An 8,365-nucleotide genomic window follows, 5' to 3' on the forward strand; every position below is an offset into this window, starting at 1 on the left:
TTACGTACACTATGAAACAATGTGTGTCTATTCTAAGAAGCTATTTGTCACTGACTCTGCAAATCTCAGATAGTCGGGCAGGGAATTCCAGAGCTGAGTAGACCTGACTGTAAAAAACTTGCGAGCTAGGACTTGTAGGAGCAGCCAGCAGGGCCCTGCCAGAGGCTCTAACATTAAATACTTTTACCTCGGATACTATCAAGTTTTCAGTGCAGATGGAGTATTCTTTTTCCAGTGCAGCTTTAGCACCTTTAACTAAGTAAAGGATCTGGATATTTTCTTCACCACTGTCTCACCCCTCAGGGCTTAGAGAGGTGAAATTGAACTCCCCACGCTGGAGACTCGAGGTCAACAGATCATCCCCGCTGTTCTGAAGAGACCCACTTGCAATGTTTTGATAGTAAAAGGGAGAGAGGTTTAAATATAGACCCAGCTATCTCTGACCAGTCCCATATAGGTTGCATCAAGGTTGGCGGGCTGTGAGGTTTTTCTGACTGTGTATCCTAATTTAAACAGAGTAAACTTTATTTTATTCAATAGTTTTTTAAGGTTTTTCTTCACTTTTGCGATTTTAATTCGGATTTGTTTATTTACTGGACTAGAATGAGTCTAAAACCAGTCAGAAGCCTGCACAGTAGGTGTATGAGTGTATATATTATGTAGAATGTAAACAACTCCCAGGTGGACAAAACCTCCAAATCCCCATGCAGAAATACCCAAGATGATCCTTAACATGTTTCTATTAAATCTATGATCAAGTATTGATTTGACAGTGGAAAAGCCAGACATTTAACCTGGATGTTTACATCACTTGACATCAGATGAATCAGTCGAATTTCCCTCTGCTTTTCAAATCTTAATAGAGAGCAACATCAGGTTAAGTTATGCTCACATTTCATGGATCAGAATTTGAGTAAACAGCTATAAAGCTGTGAGAGTTAATAAATACCTTGATTCCAAGAACACACACATTTCTTCTCTGAATGTCTATCTCTAAACATGGCTTTGTATGAGGGGTATAGGTTTAATATATAAATATAGGCGAAAATTTGGTTTAGTTATAGTAATCTCATTTTTTTTTTACCTATCCATTACAATCTAAACTTATCTTATGTCAGTAAACCACTTTGATTTCACTCAGCATTCATTTCTAGCCGTAACATGAATGCAGTACCTCTAGTAACCACTAGATAGCAGACCGGTTTAATGTTTTATAGGAACCTATAGTCTTTGCGTGGAGTTGTTTTTAAAACCGACATGAGGCAGACAAGTTGGTTTTGTCACACAGTGTGAATCACATAATCACAAAATATACTTTAAATACTTTTAAATATAGTAGCTCACTGTGTTATTCTTAACTGTTTCTCATACATTGATCTGAAATTGAATTGTCCTGCTACAAAACACTCTATCACCTCATTCTCAATCAATATGGTGACACTTTAGAAAACTCTCTTCACCCTGTGGGACGCCTGGTGGTTAAACTTTATATGTCGACAGTGTTGAGCGTTCACTGCTGAATTGCTTCAGTATGTAAGGTAATAACACGGTTGTGTAGGTCACGTTGTTGGCAGCCGAAACTGAAGAAAATGTGGAAAATGTGGTTTGCAGACATTTTTTAACTGTGCATATGCTCTGGTTTCTTTTACTGTCTGCAAGGAAATGCACTGAGCTGAAAAGCTGTTCATTTGTATAAATTAGACCTTGATCACATGGGGCTTCTCAAAGGGCTCCAGATCAGCTACAGCAATGCAACATTTAATCAAGACGACACGGTTAAGAGAACAGTTGAATGTAAACACGTGAATGTTAATAGAATTGACAGCACAGGTAAAATAAATACATGTCCTGACATTGTCACAGGCCGTCCTATATTCCAACAGCACATACTGGTCTTGTGTAATGCAGTGTATAAATAGGTTGGAGGGGCCAAGTCTCAACTCGTCAACTGAACTTGCACCTATGGGAACATTCTTCACTCTGTTCACATGCTTCTTCTTAACTGTTAGTAAATACGTTACTATGTATTTTATATACATAATTAAGTACTATAATAATTGTCTTATTTGACAACTGTGTAACAATGTTGCCACTAACTGTCTCTTGTATTTTAAAGGATTAGCACTTAATTAAGAATAAAATAAATCTTGGTCTTGAATCTTGGTTTGGTGATCAGGTAAAGTTAGCATGTTCTGTGTCTGCATGGCTTGCATTGACCTCTCACACAGAGACATGCTGTATACTGTACATATGCACTGTGACACACTGGTGACCTGTCCAGGGTGGGACCCACCTCTCTCCCAAAGTTAGCGTGGATTGGCTCTGGTCCCAACTCCCACTAGCCCCACAGGATAAACAGTAAAGATAATGAATGGATTGAAAAAACTAATACCTAGTTATCTTTGATATGTTTTATCCATTAGAATGCAGATTTTTCTTCTGTTTGAATATTCATTATGCAAACATACATGACATGATCTGATATGTTCTGGACAAACATTATGTTTCACCTGTAATTCCCCAGTTTTACAGTGAATAACCTGAGGGCAACTGCAGATAACACATTGTTCGAGTTACAGTATATATCAAATATTCTTATTTGCTATAAGGATAGTTATATAATCTTCCTAACGTCACAACCAAGAGAACATGTCAGTGGAGCATGAAGAAGTGACATGGTCCTTGTTTTGGTTCCACTCTGATCAATTTCACTGTAATTATGCAAAGTTATGTAAGAGAATCCCAACACATGTGCTCATAAATCATTATATACACAGAGTACACCTGTGCACAAGAACATGCACACACACACACACACACACACACACACACACACACACACGTTTTGTATGAAAGATGGCTTTGAAACTAGAAACCGTTGCCTGTGCTTTGACAGCTTTGTGCTGATGAATTAACACAATCTATTGAGTTACGTTTGCTTTTCATAGCTCTGGGCGTATTCTGCTCCTCAGACACCCAGGACGACCTGTTCGTTACAGCGCTGTCCCCGGGGGAAAGTGTCATGGCTCCAACCTTTTAATCTCTTTAGTCGATATCAAAGACCAGAGCGCTCATGTCGCTCCAACTGTCCATGGAGGATTTTGGCCCTAAACTGACAGCTTAGTTGACAGTGTCCCAAAGTTTGTCCTGGTCTACAAGGAATCAGGAATGCATGGCCTGCGAACAGAGCTGCAGAATGTGGCATGCTGACATTTTCCTTTTCTCCGCTGCTTCCCAGAACACTCCTCTGAGACTCTCTCCTGTTTCACAGCACTTCTTTTAACTTCCTGACAGGAAGGAAATCTCAGGGGTAGGAGGTGCGTCTCCCTCCATCTTTCCCCCCTCTCCTCCCTCTGCTCTTCATTATTGCACGAGCTGGGTCAGATCAGTTATTTCAGGCTGCACGGCCAGAACCCGTCTTTCTCAGAATAATCCTCCATCATCGCCCGGGGGCTGAAACCCAAGCCGGCTCTTGATATAGACCCATGGTCAGCACTGGCTCGGATATAGGATTCTAGCACCTGAACACTCTCGGCATCCAACCCAACATGGGACCTGTTGAACCTGCTCACCCCTCTGATACACGCAGACAGACACACACCCCCTGATGATACCAATATTTACATATGATCTCATTTTACCCTGCTTTATCTGCATCTTTCAACGGCTGAGATGCATTTGTTTACACACAGCCTGTCTTCACTTCGCCTCATGAGAGACTGGAGAAAACTAGAACTAGAAACTTTGTCTATAGGTCAGTCAGTCTGTGCAACTGTTTACTTAAGGTCTATTTGTGCCGTTATTTGCTCCCGGCCTGGATCAAATAAGTGAAGCTTTATAAATCTCTAAAACAGGACCTGTTTGCGTGTTGCGTGTTGCATGTAAACAGCTCTTGAGGGCACTGGCAGATTGAAGTCCCTCTTCCTCTCGCGTTCCTTCACCCAGACGCCCTCTCTCTTTTTCAATTTCACACAGATGAACAAGGTTGTAAAAACCGCAGCGAGGAGTCATAGATGCTATCAGCCAGTGTTGTAATGGAGCGAGAGAGTCCTCAAAGTCCATTCCAACCTCAGCCCTGCAACACAGGCCTCTGCTGATGGAAGTGCACCACAACCTGCAGGAGATTATTGTGGTTTTATTGAATGTGTTCTGCAGGAGTCTATTAAAGATAATTTATTAACACATCTCATAAATATTTTAGTACAACTGCAATATTGAATCATTCAATTTATGTCTATTGAACACACAAAGCCGCTTCAAGCCCTGAGGACCAAGAACAAACTCATTATTCTCTCTCTGTCACACACACACATTAACTCCAGCACATGTGAAACCAGACATGTAAAGGCAAGTGTCCCGTACAGGTTGCCTTTAACAGAAGAACCGCGCAATGCCACCAGAATTGTGCACATGCATCCACATAAAGGACACCATGTATGGCTTGTCATCCATGAAATGGCCGGCCTCCTCTGTAGCCCTGCAGGGAAGCATGTGACCGCCGCTGGAATCCCCCTCTCATCTGTGAGCCGGAGAGACTGAACCACATCGGTCCCCACAGGGGCACGAGAGCCCCCGGCGGTCTTGTGTGCTGACTCCAGGCCTGCTGTGGAGCTGAGAGGAGTGAGTGAGCGTGGGGCCACTGAAACAGAAACAAAGAGATGGAGGGAAAAGTGTAAGCAATAGAACGACAAACAAATACTTTGGGGATGAAAATGAAAATTGGTTAAATGGACTAGAAACTTGAAGTTCAAGTTCTTTCTTTCCTTCTTTCTTTCTTTCTGGGTTAGTGGGACAAGAGCTTGTTAGCTTGAGCTAACAAGCTCTTGTCAGCCCCTCACGTTTTTGTCACATGGACATTCCTGTCTCCCCCTAATAAACAAGAGGCTGTTTGATGACAGTGGACAGTTATTTAGCCCACTTCTGCTGCCAGGACGTCTTCTGGCCTACTCAGCTGTAAAGACATTGCCACCATGCAAACAAACAACCGTACACACACATACGTACACACTCGCACCCACTTCTCTTTTTCACTTACATGCCTGTCGGCTCTCGTGTTTCTTTCTCAGATTTGTGTACAGATACTCAGGTCTGATTCTGCCTACACTCGTAGAGGGGCAGGATGCTCCAGTTCCTCTGCACAGAGAGGGTCTCTGCAGTTATTGCTGCTTTGGCATGACGTTGACATCCTGACAGCCATTACAACGCCCTGCTGGTTTTACTCTCCCATGATTCGGTGTGTAGGCTGCTGACCCAATCCAGCAGGAAAGATGCCCACACCCACAGACACTTCAATATGTCTGTACACATACAAGTAGGTTCAGTAACATGCTGGCTATGATGACCTAGAATATGACGAGGGGTCTTTCATGGATATTAACATACCAGTGTGTGTTTGAGGATTTGAATTTTACTTGTGATGTGAGCTTGCAATTTCTCTGTTTCCAGTCTTTATGCTAAGATAAGATAACCTGTAGCTGGTAGTATAGCTTTATTACCACATGGTCATGACAGTGATATTCATATTTTCATGTAACTCTTATTAACCCTTACCCAAATCATAAGACCCTGAGCAAAGATAGAGTTCCCCTGAAACACTGAAGTCGTCCGTTTAATGAAGAAACAAGGATGACTAAGCAATGACAGAAATGGAGAGGGGGGTAAAATGACATTTCTTTGCAGACATTTTAGAAGTCACAAACATAGACCCATGAGTATAGAAACACTATACAACTGAAAATCTATCATAATAATAATAATAATAATACAATATTTAAGTACAATAAAACGTGATCATGGTTTACAATTGTAAATTTAAGCTCTGAATCTTTTTTCTGTCTGTCTGTCTGTCTCTCTCTCGCTCTCACTCTTGTAATCCAATAATCCATCTAATCCAAACTGAGATTACATGAGGTGAAAGAGCCACTTTGTGCATGGGATTATCTTCCAATTCAAAACACCTTGTGTATGTGGCATGTGTGCAAACTAGCATGTATTTATAGGTATATACATGTGTGTGCACATGTATTGATACGGGTGCATGAGTGTGTATGTGTGTGTGTGTCGGGCTGGGGGGGGGGGGGGGGGCGTCTTTGATGAGCAGCTGTTCCTGCAGCCTCCCGTTGGTTCTTCATCCCTCTTCTCTGTACTGTGCATTAGCAGAGGTCAGTGCAGTGCTCTTTAATCCTAGTCTGATCCCCCTCACGTTTCACCTCCTACACTCTACTGCCCCAGTGCCCCTGCACGCCTGCTCCACTCAGTTCGCTGCTGACGCCACAGCCCTTATCTCACTGATACCTGCAACACAGATTTAAAGACCCAAAACATGGGCCCTAAATTTCCAACAGCGTCCTCTGTCCCCTTCTATAGTGTCTTGTTCATAAAGACGAACAGGTCAGTTGTCCCCACGAGAAAACTCAATTAATAATCATCCTCTCTTGACTCGTCAGTCACCACGAGCTGGTAGAAATCCTCAGTGAATTACTTCCAGACCGGCGCTCATATGTTCCTGGATTCCCGTGCAATTGCAATCCTCCACTCTGCACTATTTTTAAGCTGCCCAGCTGGCACTGCTGCCCCATCACCCCCCCCCCCCCTCCCCGCAGCCCCCAACACCACCACAGATGCACACACACACCCACATAGATGTGTCAGAGTTGTACGATTGTGCTGTGCCTCTACTTTGCCCTTGTACGGTTGTGTGAACCACAGACGAGCGTGCCCCAATGGTTAGGATTTCCTTTCCTGGAGTCCACACCTCAAACATATAGCTCCCTCGGCCAATATCATGTCCCATCATGCTTTATGCCTGCTAGCTCCTGATGTACTACACAAACATACACCTGCTTATCTAAAAGCTTTCATAGATACTACCCTGACTGTACATACAAAATGCAGCATCATCTGTCTCATGTTTCCAGTGTACATTTCATCAACTGACAGGATTAGTAACACTAGGACCTGACCTCTTGAACTCAGGACTTACCGTAGCCAGAGAACATGGAGGGTACCTCTGTTCACTCCTGCAGGCCTCAGGCTTGGTTGTTTTGTGTGTGTGTCTTTGTGTGTGAAACAGCTTTCATGCACTGAACTCCCCAACTCCTCCCTATTTTCTCCGAAGGAGGTGAAGGTGTTAAAGCAAATGTCCTAGTGAGATGCTCCCCAGTTTCTCAGACTTTATCCACCTGGCCTCCTAGTATAATGTCTGTTGGAATCCAGGAGAAGTCAATATGTGAACACGGCGAGCGAGTGGGGGGTTGATGAGGCTTCTAACACACATCATTACATATATTTCTATATACTTCTTTATATTCCGTCACCCAAGTACTGCATGCTACTTATTGGAAGTTTTCTGCTGCTGTAACATTGCAAATTTCCCCATTGCGGGACTAGTAAAGGACTTCTTACTTAATAATCTCAAGGGGATAAAAAGGGTGACACACACATAGCAGACAAGTTTATGCCAAGAAAATCACGGGAGCTACACAGTGGAATTGATACCTCACTTCTTGCTCCACCTCTCTCCTGAATTATGCGGAGGATTTGTTACTGTTGTGAACGCGTCTGGGCAGAGAACGTCCCCTCTGTGTTGTGCATGTGTGAAAGGTAAACTCCAGAGCCAGCTCTCTGGACTTGACCCGAGTGGAAAGAGGGGCAAACAGCTACTTTACGACGGCTCTGTCCAAAAGTGGCCAGGGGGTTATGTGTTGGACTGTTTTCTGGTCCTGACCTATTTCCAGGCGACAAGCTCCTGTTCCTGAGGAGAGTTGGTACAACAGATAAACCCTCATGATAATTGACATGCCTTACTTTTGTGACAATTGGACAGAGGCAGGCTAGCTTTGTGCTAATCGAAGCTAACCAGCTGCTGGCTGCAGCCTTGTAGTGAATGGATAAGTATCAGTCGTGTGATCTTTGTGATGTTTTGTGAAGCTGTTGGATTTCCTCTCAACACTCTTCTCCTCAGATCTTATTATAGCACAGAGCCTCTGTGTTCAGTGAAACATAAACATTAACACTGGGCAGAATGACTGAATTATTGATGTCCAGCTGATGGCTCAGTTCCAACATTTCCTCATTGTGTGCGAGATCCCTATCCTTCTATTGTAGGGAGCTAAACATGTTTACACAATCATATAAGTAACTAGAGGTTGGAGAAAGTCCCTGAGAAATCAATGGGAGTCAATCTAATGTGTCTGAAGTCATGGCGACACGACTTTGTGTGTATGGGTGTGGGTGTGGGTGTGTGTGTGTGTGTGTGTGGGTGTGGGTGTGTGTGTCCCAGACACGGAGGGAGAGAGACAAAAAAAGAGTTTAAGAAGCAAAGTGCAATCATCGTTTTGGCTTCTGGGGAGACTCCTCCTCAGGT

Source organism: Pleuronectes platessa, chromosome 2, assembly GCF_947347685.1.
Source record: "Pleuronectes platessa chromosome 2, fPlePla1.1, whole genome shotgun sequence".
NCBI classification, from domain to species: domain Eukaryota; kingdom Metazoa; phylum Chordata; class Actinopteri; order Pleuronectiformes; family Pleuronectidae; genus Pleuronectes; species Pleuronectes platessa.